Genomic DNA, 15,657 nt, shown 5'->3' on the forward strand with positions numbered 1-15,657 from the left:
CACCAGTAAATGGCTATTTGAATGGGGTAAACTTAATTGAAGTTCAATTAAAAACATCGAATTGGTGATGCTAAAACCAAATAAAACGGATCTTCAATTACAAAGATAAATGATGGGTATTATGCGAAATGTCGTTTAAGCCAATTTGGCATTGCTGAAGTCCATGGGCGACGGTAACCACTCACCATCAGGTGGGCTACGGCTCGTCTGCCTACAAGGGCAATAAAAAAAAAAAACCAAATTGTCTTTCACCCTTCGATATTGTATTCGATTCTTGTGAGCCTTAGGCATAATTAAACCTACTGTCATGATCATAAAAACCGTAAAATAAATCCGAAATGTCGGAAATAATGTAATGACAATAAAAACGCGAGTTAAAATCTTAAAAGTAGCTTCAGTCATTCGTGCTCTAATTATTTTAAAATAATTTATTATAATACTAATAATGTACTAACATTTACTGGTGGTAGGACTTCGTGTGAGTCCGCACGGGTAGGTACCACCACCCCGCCTATTTCTGCCGTGAAGCAGTAATGCGTTTCGGTTTGAAGGGTGTGGTAGCCGTTGTAACTATACTGAGACCTTAGAACTTATATCTCAAGGTGGGTGGCGCATTTACGTCGTAGATGTCTATGGGCTCCAGTAACCACTTAACACCAGGTGGGCTGTGAGCTCGTCCACTCATCTAAGCAATATAAAAAAAAAATTGCAGCTTAAGGTACGCCTTGATTGATTAGCCCTTTGTACTTCGTTGACTTATGTTTTAAAGTTGGTAAATAATTAGACAATTTGTTCTATCACAGTTTTCTTGTTATTGTAGCATTTTGTTCCGGATAAACTTTACTCCGCTTAAGACGTTATAGTTATAATAATGATTGTATAAAATTAAGAATAAGGTAATTTGCGCATGAACATGATTATTGAATATAATTATAAATAGGTAGTTTAATTAAATAAAGTGTTTAAGTAATGCAGGGTGTAGAAAACCTCTCAGAAGTCGGGCTAGTTAAATATTAACTAAAAACCAAATAAATTTTGGTTTGATTTCAAGTTTCGCAAACCAGTAATATCTCGCAGTCAATTTCACACGACATGTTTCGATTTTTTATTGATGTGGTTGCTCACTAGCCGAAAATATAGCAATTGATCATTTACAACATAATAGTCAAAGTCACTGGTGCGGTTTTCTTACACCCTGTATCAAAATATGTCAAATACTCTATAAATATACTAGATAAAAAAAAACTCTGCCATCCTGCTCACACAGTACCCTCGCGAGCAGGACGGAAAGCGATTTAAAACTTCAGTTTTATAAAATACAATCTATATTCTAAATAGTATTCTCTATTGGTGCTTAAAAAATGTATAGATGCATAACTTTTTAATAGTATATTTAAAGGTTTTCCTTATGTAAATGATTAAAGATCTACTATATCAAAAACAACCAAAATACATGTCGCATGCTTAACCAGCTAATTTCGTTTTTTACATCTAAAGCGAAGAGAATTGGGACACGAAGAAAACGATGACCCCAAAGGTCTATATTAAGTACATTGCGTGCAGCGCAGAAACTTTTTTTGTTGTTGTTGTTTTTTTTTTAATACGATTTTATTAACTTCAGCCTATATATGTTTGTAACGGAAACTTTGAACATGATTTTGACCCCCTTCAAAATGTCGGATTCACTCGAAATTTGGTATACTTATTAAGGACCGATGAAAAAACAATATTAAATAAAATTTGAAAAAATTTAAATTTACCTAAAAAATGAAAAATACGTCATAATAGTTTAAAAACACAAACAAAATACGCTTTTATAGAAAATCCAACTAAGAAATAGAAAATAAAATTGAAGTAAAAATAGTATAAGAAAAAATTATTTTATTGTAAAAAAGTGTGGGATGCTTTTCACGATATTATCAAAATAACCCTCCTTCTCATATCTGTTCATAAAATATTTATAACTACTTATACCATGCATCCCACCCTTTTTGCTACAATAAAATCATTTTTTCTTACACCATTTTTAATTCAAATTTATTAAAATTTTTTTTCTATTTTTTAGATGGATTTTCTATAAAAGCGTATTTTGTTAGTGTTTATTTATTTTTTAATAGTTACCTTCAACTTCTTTGTTTTCATGAACTGTTTTTTTTTTAATGATGTCTGTTCACATCCAATATGTTTTAACGCCAGACTTATGCAAATTTTCTTAATTGTACAATGCTAGACGCAGAAATGAGTTCAGGTTTGAAGCTCAGGCATACTAATGGAAGTCATGTATAAACCATTTACCCGTCGGGCAACTCAAGAGAAACTAAGCATTCTTCACTTCATAGTATAAAACAAAGTAGCTTTCTCTGTCCCTATATCTGTCTGTCCCTATGTATGCCTAAATCTTTAAAACTACGCAACGGATTTTGATGCGGTTTTTTTTAATAGATAGAGTGATTAAAGAGGAATGTTTATATGTATAATAACATCCATTAAATAGTGGAGAAATCAATAATAAATTACAGTTTCCGAAGCGAAGCGAGGGCGGGTCGCTAGTCAAGTATAAAATGTAAAACCCTCCAATTATATTAATTGACTAGATCGGCTGTCCAATTTCAAAACCTAGTATCTGACAAATTTAAAAAAAAGTGTGTTTTTGCATTTTTCGACCTTGTAGACCATTCTCCACATATTAGGATAGCAAAAACCCCCAAAAATTTGTAAAAAACGAAGTTACACAAAGTCGGAAACCTAGTATCTACAGTAAAGGTTTTCAAAATGCAAAAATTACAAGATTAGAACATAGTATATAACATCAACCATTTTAAAAACCTAGTAAGTGCTTGTAGTTACTTGGATTTAAAATGGTTCATGCAGATACTAAGTCAATGAAATGGTTGAAATAAACGTCAAAACTCCCGCGAAACTTTAGTAAGTGAGAAAATCGTTGCACGTCGTTCGTGTTTTTGTCTATAAAATGAGTAAAAATCAGTTTTATAGGTCGAAATTGATCTTGAATGCTTTAAAAGAACAACATGGTGAAATGTAAGTACGCTTCAGTGTGTTTTATTATTGTCAAGGTTTTTTGTTTTCCAAAATTGCAACCTACTACGACACATAAAGTAAATGAAGGTGCAAATATTCCAGAGGATGTTAAAACTGTATACGAGGATCACAAAGCTAAAGCAAGTAAAGCAATAAAAAAGTATCAAGAAGATGCCTCCCTAGAAAATACTTCCTCTGTGAGATACTATTCGATGGATTTACAAAAAGTTATGTTGTTACCCGACATGCCTAAAATCAAAGAATCGTTTTTCTTGAGTAGAATGATAACTTTCAACTTAACATTTGCACCAATCAGAAAGAAAACTAATGTTAATAATTTTGTAAATTTGTATTCTATGGCATGAAGCCTATTCTGGACGAGATGTTCATGACATTGTTAATGCAATTGCAGCAATGATCGAAAAAGAAAGAGATTTTAATCATTTGATATTGTGGTGTGATAATTGCACAGCTCAAAATAAAAATCGGATCCTCTTTACATCACTTGTTACTATAATAATCTCTGGGTTTTTCAATTTAAAAAGTTTGATTTTGTAATACCTACCTAACTAAAGATCACACACGTATGTCAGCTGATGGAGTTCATGGCAATATGGAGAGGCAGATTAAAAACAAAAGATGCTGTGTACGATTTTGAAGACTATAAGAATGTAATTTTGGGTTGCATATCGCATATTGAAGTTATCGAATCCCAAAAATCGTATGAGTGGGTAAAAAAGAAACTCATACCGCGACGCAATGATGACCTTGTTCCCATTAATAATTTTTTGCTTAGTTCTTTGGTTGAAGTAATATTGGTAAATGGGTGCCGTAATATGTTTTATAGGAATGATTTTGAATCTCCGTATTCCGAGTTGGATTTTCTTATTAAAAAACACAATCCCTTGATCATGCCAACCTTAAAAAATATTTCAAGAGGCATTAACGAAAGTAAAAAGGAAGGCATAGTAACAACTTTATTTAGCTTAAAGAAGTTTTGGAGAAGAAGTTTTGGCAAAGTGTACCGATTAATAATAATCCAGTTAATTTAGTTTCTAGTGGACAATTATTAATAACCGAATAATTTATTTTTATTTGACTGTTTTCAAATATTTTGAGTGATTATTTTTTGAGATTTTACTGTGAACAAATAGTGTTTGGTTTCCGATTATGTGTTTTTTTTCTTTTTCATTAAAACTGCTTATTTCTGCCCATATTTATGTTGTTTTATTCTGTTTTTTCTTACTATGTTTATAAAATTGCATTTAGTTCCTACTCAGTAAATTCAGACCTAAATGAAAACAAAGCAAGTGATCTTACTAAGTCTATTAATTTGCGTTTATCCCCACTCATTATATTTTAGAACTAGATGAAAACAAAGCAAGTGATCTTACTAGGTTTTGAAATTGTCACACTCAAAAAGTTTGATCTAAGAAAACAATATTTTTATTAGTAACTGCTCCTCTACGTACATCTTTTGTGATAGACGCATGAAATCTACTTTTTTATAAATCCTGTTATGTACCTCAAATTTTGCAATCACTCTCAAGAAGGTACGACTAATATTATTGAAACGGCACGCTGTCAAAGATATGAAATTGTTTTTTGGCTCTCCTGTAAAATTTAGTTTTATGCAGATACTGGGTTTTGATATTTCACAGCCGAGATTAAAAACATGTTACATTACGGTCTTTAAAGTATTACTGGATATTACATTCTGCATATTTCTGCCGCAAACGGGTTAGACTTAGGTCTCGTGCTCGTTGGGGTCATTGATGACCTGGTCACTGATGAACTTAACGTGTGATTCTATGAGTCTACCGCCCGACAACAGCAAAAAAGAAATTCTGAATTTTTTATGAGTCAAAAATAATTTAATACAATAAAGCAGGCTTAATTATTTATTTTATAGCTTTCACCCGACTGCGTCAGAGGGTTACTCTAGTAGTTTTTTTTCGGTATATATAAAATGTAATCATTGTACATAATGTATATAAAAATAGATAAATAATACCTATTATGTAAATGATTCGAGAGTATGTATCGGAAATTTTGGTAGGACCAAGTGTGCGGTGTGCGATAGAACGATTAATGGAGAATAAATAAAACAATTTTATGTAAAACTGTTTTTTACTTTTATTTAACACTCTTTAAAAATAACACTTGCGATGGAAAAATCGAAGCCTTTTTTTTTTGCTTAGACGGGTGGACGAGCTTACAGCCCACCTGGTGTTAAGTGGTTACTGGAGCCCATAGACATCTACGAAATAAAAGAACCACCGACCTTGAGATACAAGTTCTAAGGTCTCAGTTTAGTTACAACGGTTGCCCCGCGCTTCAAACCGAAACGCGTTACTGCTTCACGGCAGAAATAGACAGGGTGTTGGTACCTACCCGCGCGGACTCACAAGAGGTTCTACCACCAGTAAAAACCGTATTAGAGTACGTATATCAGCTTGATGCTTTGTAGTCCCTATGCGTCTGCCGACCGGAAAAAAAAGTTAAAATAAAACACGACTCCACACAAAACAGACTAACCGAAATTAATTATGCAAATATAATTAAAAAAAGGTTATGTGGACACTGCGAGTCAGGCCGGCGACAAAAATATCCGTGTCATCCATCCAGGGCTAATTATAACCGGGACGAAAATGGGCACGAGCAGAATTTTCCTTATTACCGGGCAGGTTGAATCATAAATCATATTTAGGTATTATTATAATGTGTCATCGAAAGTCGGCATTAGCATCCCGTTTCGTTTCGTGTTTTCTATTCATACATTTGACTGACTCGGTAGCGTAGTGGTTAGCGGCCTTGCCTGTTGTGCCGAGGGTCGTGGGTTCAATTCCCGCAATCACCAAACATTGTGTGACGAACAGGTTTGTTTGCTCTTTGTCTAGCTATTTATTATTAAAATATGTAAAGAAAATCCTTTATACCCTTATTATTTAATACTCTTTAATTTTTTAAAAAGGATTTTTCTTCAGTGTCACTCAGTGTCATGGAGTGAAGTATGTCATTGAGCAAAAATACAGTTCAGTTTTTATAGTTTATTAATACTGTTTACTGTTTAATTTTAAAAGAGATAAAGTGCTTTAAATGTTCTTATCTTATCTATATCTGTATAATATATAAAAATGAATTGCTGTTCGTTAGTCTCGCTAAAACTGGAAAACGGTTGGACCGATTTGGCTAATTTTGGTCTTGAGTTATTTGCGGAGGTCCAGAGAAGGTTTAAAAGGTAGACAAAATATGAAAATGCTCGGAATTAAATAAAAATAACAATTTTGTTTTTCCCATGATGCGTCCCCGTCCATTACTGGGTTACTGGAGCCCATAGACATCTACGACGTAAATGCGCCACCCACCTTGAGATATAAGTTCTTAGGTCTCAAGTATAGTTACAATGGCTGCCCCAACCTTCAAACCGAAACGCATTACTGCTTCACGGCATAAATAGGCAGGGTGGTGGTACCTACCCGTGCGGACTCACAAGAGGTCCTACCACCAGTAAAAGTATTTTAATGCCAAATTGCATACCACCATCATGCCTAATTCTCAGACGAAATAGTAATGCGTTTTGAATTGCAAATAGTTATACTATACATAATATAAAGCTTTAATAAAAAAACAATACTGACTTGAACAAATTAAAATGGGAGTATAGTTCGAAGTCAATTAAAAATGCATTAAGGATAACTCAAAAACAACCGCTTAATCTCGATAAAATTTTAATGGAACCCCATGAGAAGCACCAGCATTAAATTAAAATTAAAATACATACAAAAAATTCAGTCTTTTCGAAATGAGGAGGAGTTCAAGAAAAAACCAGTTAGTAGTGGATATAATCTTGTGAAATGAATATCCAAAAGCCCAAATTTTGTGATACAAAATTTAAGATCTTTTGACAGATTTCTTTTATTTACATAACACAATATGAACATGACACAATAACAAAAGCGTTAGCCGACAAGACCACGCAAGCTAAAGAATTAAACAAATGAAGAAATTTTATCATGCATATATTCAACACAGTTGTCACATTTATCTGCAACTACCCGCAAACATCAGATAAAAGAAACACATTAATATCTTCAAATCTTTTCAGAAGATCCATCGATTTGATTTTCTTCGAAAACAATTTTGTCTGAAGATTTAACCTCGGAATGAAGTTTACTAGCTATTTCTGAAGCCGTATCAATCGCGATCGTGTCCCGGGCCTGTATATTCGAACCGAAATGCATTTTGCAAGATACGATTAGGTTCTAAGGATTTGTTTTGTGGTATCAAATTTATTGTAATTTTTTTTTGTTGCCCTTGTAGGCAGACGAGCATACGGCCCACCTGATGGTGAGTGGTTACCGTCGCCCATGGACTTCAGCAATGCCAGGGGCAGAGCCAGGCCGCTGCCTACCGCTTAATACTCTCCACAAGCCTATTTTAAAGAAGGACATGTCATAGCGCTCAGGAAACACCGTGGAGGGGAGCTCATTCCATAGCCGGATGGTACGTGGCAAAAATGACCTCTGGAAACGCACTGTCGATGAACGCAGCGGTTTCAGATAATATAGATGAACTTAGCTCTGATGGCGGGAGGTGCGATGATAAAAAGGAGATGAGGGGATCATCTCAAACAATTCCTCAGAGCACTCCCCATGGAACATACGGTACAAAATACAGAGGAAACCGAAGTCCCTCCGCAGACCCAGAGGTTCCAAACGATCCGTGAGAAAAATCCGTGTTAGCTTACATGACCTTCTTAAACCGAAAAACTGGCTTGAAGGTCTTCAGATACGATGAGAATAAACTAGCCTATTGGATTGTAGTTGATTCCATATCTTACCATAATAGCTTTACTGTTCATTTATAGTCGAAATGGTAATTACTACTGGTACTTACTTAATACTACTAACTTCAAAGTCGAAACACATCACGAAGTAAATCCTCGTCAAGACATGCTTTGATATTTTATAACCGTATGAGAATACGAATAAGTAGTATAACACGGTATTTTTCAATACGATAGATTTGTGATTAAACTTATTTAGAAAAATATATTATGCAATATAAACACACAATACATGGAAGTTTTACCGAGCCGAACCGAAATTTTTATGCTGATTTTTTTTTGTGTAATAGGTAAAAAAATACACACAGGCATAGTTGAAATGTTTCATTCAGAAAAGTTAATAATAATAATACCTTTATTTCCCGAAAATTGTACATTTTAAACTAACAATTTCAAGTAGACTAATAAATAAATAAAACTATATTACCTAAATGAAAACAACTTAATATTAGATATAAAAGTACCCCGATATAGCAAATAAACATGTTCGTCGTACAATTTTTTTTTTTGATTGCTTAGATGAGTGGACGAGCTCATTTGGTGTGAAGTGGTTACTGGAGCCCATAGACATCTACAACGTAAATGCGCCACACACCTTGAGATATACATTCTAAAGTCTCAGTATAGTTACAACGACTACCCCACCCTTCAAGCCGACACGCATTACTGCTTCACGGCAGAAATAGGCAGGGTGGTGGTATCTACCCGTGCGGACACACATGACGTCCTACCACCAGTAAGTTAGAGAGTGCACCAGAGAGTTAGTCGCTAATTAATGAATATACGATCTGCCTCTAATTGTGTTGCTAATTTTCAACGCATAGCCATTCTCCCTTGTGTCTAAGCAATATATTTTGGAATACGTGAGTCATTTATTAATTTCACAATTAATTTTACAAATTTTACAAAACAATTATCTGAAAAAACATTACAATAATTGGTTATTATTTTAGAATAATAATACCATGATGATAGATCAATTTTACTGTATTCGAGACAAATAAATCGCAAATCTACCTTCTAGTTATGAAAACGACTCGTCACAATCCAAGAACGCCCAATAGACATATGTTTGATGTCATTCTGAGAATCGAAAAGGATTTTCAAAGGCTTACACAAAGATTATTAAGTTAAGAAGCAAACTTGCTTTATACAATGCTCCTTCAAAAGACAGATGACATTCTTTAAGTTTCTTTAGCGATCAAAACGTATTAGAAGTAAGATCAAAACATAATATGATTAGATGTTTGGCAAAAAGAAATGTAGAAGGTCATTGAGAGGAAATAGTGTGATTATAAATACTATCATTGAATGAATTCTTATCACTATTTTGCTAATGGATTCCCGATATTCTGGCGTTATCCTACTTCGTAATAATGTTATTTTATAAACGCGAAAGTTTGTAAGAATGTATAGATGTATATTTGTTACTCTTTCACGCAAAAACTACTGAAGAGATTTTGCTAAAATTTACACACATCAGAATAACACATAAGCTATAATTTATAAAGACATACTGTGAATCACCCAAAATATAACAATAAGCGTCAAGTAAGTAGGAAAAAAATCTGCCGTCTGCGAGCTATTCTGACGTAAACCGCAAAAAATTTTGAAGTTACACAAGTCCTCGACAGCATATATCTGTCTTTTGTGTGTAAGCCATTATCGCCAAAATAAATAAAATAAGCACTTTTATCGCATCTGGCATTTAAAGTAGACAAACTTTGTATTTTATTTATTTATTTATAACATTATATACTTTACAGTATAAAGGCGGACTTAATGACATAGACATTCTCTGACAGTCTACCTTAGGGGGGTGCAGGGATGTATCTTGGCAGCTGTAGTGTTATAGTGATATTAGGTACTTAAACATATGTATATATATAACATACATAATATTTATAGATACAAATATTCGTACTTAAATAAATACATATTTCTGCCGCTTATTTCTGCCGTGAAGCAGTAATGCGTTTCGGTTTGAAGGGTGGGGCAGCCATTGTGACTATACTGAGAACTTAGAACTGTATCTCAAGGTGTGAGGCGCATTTACGTTGTAGATGTCTATGGGCTCCAGTAATCACTTAATACCAGGTGGGCTGTGAGCTCGTCCACACATCTAAGCAATAAAAAAAACATATACATAAATTTTTTTTTTTGTATTCTATTCTATCAGCCCATGGACGTCCACTGCTGGACATAGGCCTCCCCCAAGCCTCGCCACAAAGACCGGTCCTGCGCTGCCTGCATCCAGCGGATCCCCGCGAACCTCAATAGGTGTCGGCCCACCCTTAAATAAATATTATCAATTAGATGATATTTTACATAGATATTTTACATTACATTATTTGGACAAATATTCGAATAGTTATGATTAAAAGCAACCGAAAATGCGAATTTTCAAGGCGCTAGCTCAGGTGCCAATTTGTATAAAAGAAAATTTTATAAAATCAACAATAATTACAGTCCCCGAAGCGAAGCGAGGGCGGATCGCTAGTTACTAATAAATAAAAAATAGTAATTATAAGGTAATTAGATATAAAGTAATCATAACATAATTAGATATAAAGTAATTATAAGGTAATTAGGTATAAAGTAATTATAAGATAGACAGGAAAATGTAAAGCATTTTGTAAAAAAACCGAATGTGAATTATGATAGAAAATATTCATACACAGCTACGATTAAACTTTTCAATAATAATTAATTGCTCTGTTTTTGGACTTTGGCCCAAAATTTTGGCATAGCCAATAGCTTTTTGTTGTTCTTTAACAATCTATATATTAATACGTGAAGCAAAAACTTTGTACCCCTTTTTACGAAAATTGCGCGGACGGAGGAGTATGAAATTTCGCACACTTTTAGAGAATATAGAGAAGGAGTGCAGAATATTTTTTTTTTTTAAATTAAGCATAAAAATACAATAGATCAATAAAAACATTACACACACTGCTATGTAATTGACACACACACGCATGCATACTATTTGTTTATTGTCAAACTTTTCTTATTGATTATAGTCTGGTCAAATTGAGAATAGATTAAATGTTGTTTTGTCTTTATTAATATTTGTCTAAAGTTTAGTCTTGGCGAAATCTGTGATTAAAGAAGTATAATAGTCTTTGTATGCGCTGCTGAATGTGGCGTACACAACTTGATATTTAGATAGGAAGAAATCACTGATAGTCAAAGAATATCCGTTTATTATAATACTTCGCTAACAAGTAAGTAAGAAGTCGTCATGGCCTAAAGGATAAGACGTCCGGTGCATTCGTATGTAGCGATGCACCGGTGTTCGAATCCCGCAGGCGGGTACCAATTTTTCTAATGAAATACGTACTCAACAAATGTTCACGATTGACTTCCACGGCGAAGGAATAACATCGTGTAATACAGATCAAACCCGCAAAATTATAATTTGCGTAATCACTGGTGGTAGGACCTCTTGGGAGTCCGCACGGGTGGGTACCGCCACCCCGCCTATTTCCGCCGTGAAGCAGTAATGCGTTTCGGTTCGGAGGGTGGGGTAGCCGTTGTAACTATACTGAGACCTTAGAACTTATATCTCGAGGTGGGTGGCGCACTTACGTTGTAGATGTCTATGGGCTCCAGTAACCAATTAATACCAGGTGGGCTGTGAGCTCGTCCATCCATCTAAGCAATAAAAAAAAAGTAACTAATTCTATCTATGTATGTTGATGTGGTGAGTACCGCTGTATATGAGTGCTGAACATGTACTGGCGCTTTATACTACGGTTTGAGTAAAGCGATGTAAAAGTGCTGATGTGAATGCGCGCGTGCTCTGTACTATACATGACTCGTACATATGACAATAGAATCATAATATTGTACAAACTTATAATTTCAATTAATTATAGTCGAATTTCGACTACCGGGCGACCACTAGTAATGATAAATTTTCGTTATTATGGATTGTAAAATATATTATTAGTCTTCATGAGCTATGAAAACCATGGATTTAAAGTGAATTTTTTTTATCAAAACACACATATGTAAGATAGAGTTCACAATAATTAGGTGTAGAACATCGCATCTCTCCGAATGGGTTCTTGAGTGCTCACCAGAGAATGGACATTAGTTCTTTACTATTAGCTATTAGTATTAGTATTAGCATTAGCTACTATTATTAGCGTTAGCTATTACGATTGCTAACAGGAATCTACTGTTGGTACTGTAAGCCTCCACGGATAGGCCCTCCAGCCTATGAAGCCTATTTCAACAGTAATGTGGGTTTGATAATCTAGACTTCAACACACTTGAGAATTCCATATCATTAATGTCCCATGGTGTATCCTGCCGATGCGATGTTACGTTAACATAAGTTGTACGTGAGCTAGTTAGTGCAATAAAAATGGTATAAACAGGTATACGACAAAGGGAAGATCTTTCACCGAGCGGGTGATATTGCTCGGTAGACCGACGGTCCGAATGTTGTAGTTCGGAGCTTGTATATTGTTACGCGCTGGGGAAAAATATAAATAAATTCCACCAAATTACAACTAAAAACAGTATTCAACACTTAAAACACTTCTCAAACACTTTAAAATCCTCAATCCGTTTCTTCCACTTTGCTTCAGGTGATCCGTTCGCTGTTTCGCTTCGAGTAGTTCCGATTACTGACTGACTGCGTGCCATCCCTGTAACCCTTTTATAGTCGATACCTCATCCCTAGAATTATCGAGAGTATTCCATACATCTCTAGTATTGTGTTTCCGCTATCTGACAATAGATGGCGGTGTACTTCTCGAGCGTTCTAGGTGCTACTAGATCCTTCGATATACGTTCGACTATTCGGCCATAGATGGCGTCACTCTTACCAGCATAACAATATAAGTTATATGCTAGCTTATCTTGAAAATGTCGTAAGCGAGATTCAAGCATCTGTCTTGCGTTGTATGATAGCTACCGCCCAGTGAAATGGTAAAAACCTTCGTAACATAGATTATAATTACTCATTTAAAAGGCATTTAAAAACGCATTATGGTTTCATATAAACCTGCTTTTGTTCACGGAAAGAGATAAGCCACGACACCTGATGTAGGGCCGTGTCATTAACAGGACCAAAAATGAGAAATTACGACATAGAGTTCATAAATCAGGAGATGCATAAAATGTTTTTTATCACAGAACGGAGCCGTTTTGTGTGACGTAAAAAATAGAATAGGGATTTGGGTCATCACCATCGAGTTACGAATGTAAGAGGAAAGCTGCAATAGTGGAGGCGGTAGGTTTTTCTCTTTCTATGTTATTGCTGTTTTTATAGATAACCACGAAAGTAGACTGATAAGTCCGTAGACGTTACCAAAGCCAAGTTGCTGCTTCCTTGGACCTTATTTTTCACTTCGTTTGAAGAAGGAAGCGCAAAGAAAACACCATGGAAAGGATTTCATTCCAGTGCTGGATGGTACGTGATCCTCTGGGTCTGCGGAGGGACTTCGGTTCCCTCTATATTTTGTACCGTATGTTCCATGGGGAGTGCTCTGAGGAATTGTTCGAGATGATACCGGCATCTCGTTTTTACCATCGCACCGCCCGCCACCGGAGTAGAGTTCATCCATACTACCTGGAGCCACTGCGGTCATCCACAGTGCGTTTCCAGAGGTCTTTTTTGCCACGTACCATCCGGCTATGGAATGAGCTCCCCTCTACGGTGGTTCCCGAGCGCTATGACATGTCCTTCTTCAAACGAGGCTTGTGGAGAGTATTAAGCGGTAGGCAGCGGCTTGGCTCTGCCCCTGGCATTGCTGAAGTCCATGGGCGACGGTAACCACTCACCATCAGGTGGGCCGTATGCTCGTCTGCCTACAAGGGCAATAAAAAAAAAAAAAAAACGTGATATTAGTGATCTCTGGCAATGCACGAGGAAAAAAACGTGGTGTACATGAAAACAACCACAAGACGGCGTTAGCCTAACGTGGGTTCAACCTTTTCATTTGTAGTTGCCAGTTATGCCAGATACTCTTATAGCCTGCCTGATGACCCTGAGATTCACGAATGTAACAAACATGTCACTTCATAGCCTAAATGAGGCGGCTCTTCGTAAAGAGTAATTTGGTTAGCCCCATTTGAACATGCCCTAAGTTTGGTGATTTGCAAATTTACTAAGGTCATATTGCGTGTCCATATCGATAAGTCCCAGCATCATGGCTATCCTAGAACGAAGATTGGGATAGCCGTTTTATTATTAAGATTTCCACCTAATGTATTAAGGCGGATTACGCATTCAGGATCTATGGGCTACGATCACCGCTTAACACTAGATGAGTCCCGAAATGGTTTACCAAGCAATCGAAATATATATGTCGGCGCAAATATGACTATTTACCTACTGATCATCAACTAATTACTCTGTGATAAGAAATTAATGTTAAACATTCCCTTTTATTGTAATTTCAATACTTTAAAATCTTGTAAACACGCTCACGTGTTTAATACTTGTAAACACGCTGACGTGTACGAAGTCCTATAAATACGGCCGTGCTGTCTAGCGTTTATTCATCATTCCGATAGAGGCACCCGTCACGTGCGGACGTGCTCATCGTCCACTCGATCGCCCGGTCTTTGTTCGCCCGGCTTTTGTTAGCCCGGCCATTGTTCGCGCGGCCTGTGTTTGTGGTACATCTGCCGACTAAGTGCTCTTTCTGGAAGTTTTTATTTGTTTTGTTTCCTTTTGTTGTTTCTGTGTTCGTGGTACATCTGCCGACAAAGTGGTTTCCTGCAAGTATTTATTTGTTTTGTTTCTTTTCGTAATTTCTGTTTTGTTGTGCTTTTTCTTTGTCCTGTAGTAATCGCGCCGCATTGCCAACTGTGTTCAATAGAACCGCTCAGGTCCGAGAAGTTGGGGCCTCGCCGCAAGGCGAGTGTTTTCAAGACCCGGGGCCGCCCCACCTGGGTACTCAGCGATCATGGACGCTGTATTCGCGGAATTCCTCCGACTTCGCCACCCACAGCTCGCCTCGGAGTTTTTGGCCTTCAAGGCCAATCACACTGCGAGCCCTCTCGAGGACTCCGCCGCGCTCGCTGCTCCTGCGTCGCCTGTACCTGCGTGCAGAGCTTCTGCATTGAGCACCGCAGCCTCTGTCGTGCCTGCCGCTCCCGTGTCGCCTATACTGGCGAGAAAAGCTGCTGCGTCGTCCGCCGTGACCATCGTTTCAGCTGAGCGATCATCCGCGGCCTCCGTCGCGCCCTCTAAAACACCTACACTTGCTCGTAGGTCGCCTGCACCCGCCTCCTCGTGCTCCGACTCTGACTCGGACATGGAGGTCGACCTCGCCCCCGCCTCATCGACGGATGGATTCACCCTGGTACAGAAGGGTAAGAAGCGTGCCGCGGAGTCTCGAGCTCCCGCGGCCGCTAAAATTAGCAAAGCCGTGAACGCGTCGCGCCCCCGCCCTCAGACTCCCGGTTATCCTTCAGGAGAAGGCAGCTTGGGATCGAGTTTGCCTGGCCCTTAAGGCCAAAAATATAAATTTCACGAATGCCCGTAACCTCGCGAACGGCATTCAAATTAAGGTTCAAACACCCGACGACCATAGGGCCCTCTCTTCTTACCTCCGTAAGGAGCGTATAAGTTTCCATACGTATACGCTCCAGGAGGAGCGCGAACTCCGCGTTGTAATACGCGGAATCCCTAAAGAGTTAGATGTAGAGCTCGTAAAAGCCGACCTGTTAGAACAAGGCCTACCAGTGAATTCTGTGCACCGTATGCGTACACCGGTCGCGGTAGGGAGCCATATAATATGGTT

The 15,657-nt window shown here is 37.1% G+C and overlaps 1 long non-coding RNA gene across 1 annotated transcript; it reads left to right on the forward strand.

Annotated features, from left to right (window-relative positions):
* Positions 1-6,058: 6,058 nt before the first annotated feature.
* On the forward strand, positions 6,059-8,386 carry LOC134200069 (uncharacterized). Its single transcript, XR_009974809.1, has 2 exons — positions 6,059-6,280; positions 7,148-8,386. It is a non-coding gene; the product is annotated as an uncharacterized LOC134200069 (long non-coding RNA).
* The last annotated feature ends 7,271 nt before the right edge of the window (positions 8,387-15,657 follow it).

The sequence above is a fragment of the Bombyx mori genome, chromosome 14 (assembly GCF_030269925.1).
Source record: "Bombyx mori chromosome 14, ASM3026992v2".
In the NCBI taxonomy this organism is placed as follows: domain Eukaryota; kingdom Metazoa; phylum Arthropoda; class Insecta; order Lepidoptera; family Bombycidae; genus Bombyx; species Bombyx mori.